This window comes from Vigna radiata, unplaced genomic scaffold (genome assembly GCF_000741045.1).
Source record: "Vigna radiata var. radiata cultivar VC1973A unplaced genomic scaffold, Vradiata_ver6 scaffold_271, whole genome shotgun sequence".
Taxonomy (NCBI): domain Eukaryota; kingdom Viridiplantae; phylum Streptophyta; class Magnoliopsida; order Fabales; family Fabaceae; genus Vigna; species Vigna radiata.
The window spans coordinates 355,238-355,599 of NW_014543807.1; positions in this window are offsets into that span (position 1 = coordinate 355,238).

Consider the following 362-nt stretch of genomic DNA (forward strand, 5'->3'; position numbering starts at 1 on the left):
ACAAAACAATGCAAAATAAGCATAAAATCGCTAAAAACAACTTTTGACTCTCTCCAGACTCATTTATTGAGTTTTGCTTGATTCTAAGCTCATTCCGAGTAGTAAAGGGTGTAATTTGGTCCAAATTGACATATGAAAATCACTGTTTTTCAACCTTCATCAGCGGTTGTTTGTTTTTATTAGCTTGACTCTGTAATCTTTCTGTTATCTTTCTGGGCTTATATATAGCCCCAGTGCGAATCAAAACATATTCTTTTGGTAGAGAGAAACGTCCAGAGCTATTCTACACACCTTGGAGGAGGTTCTTTGGATACTTAGGCTCCAATCTACCAAGTTTAGGGTTATTTCTTCCATTCTTTCAT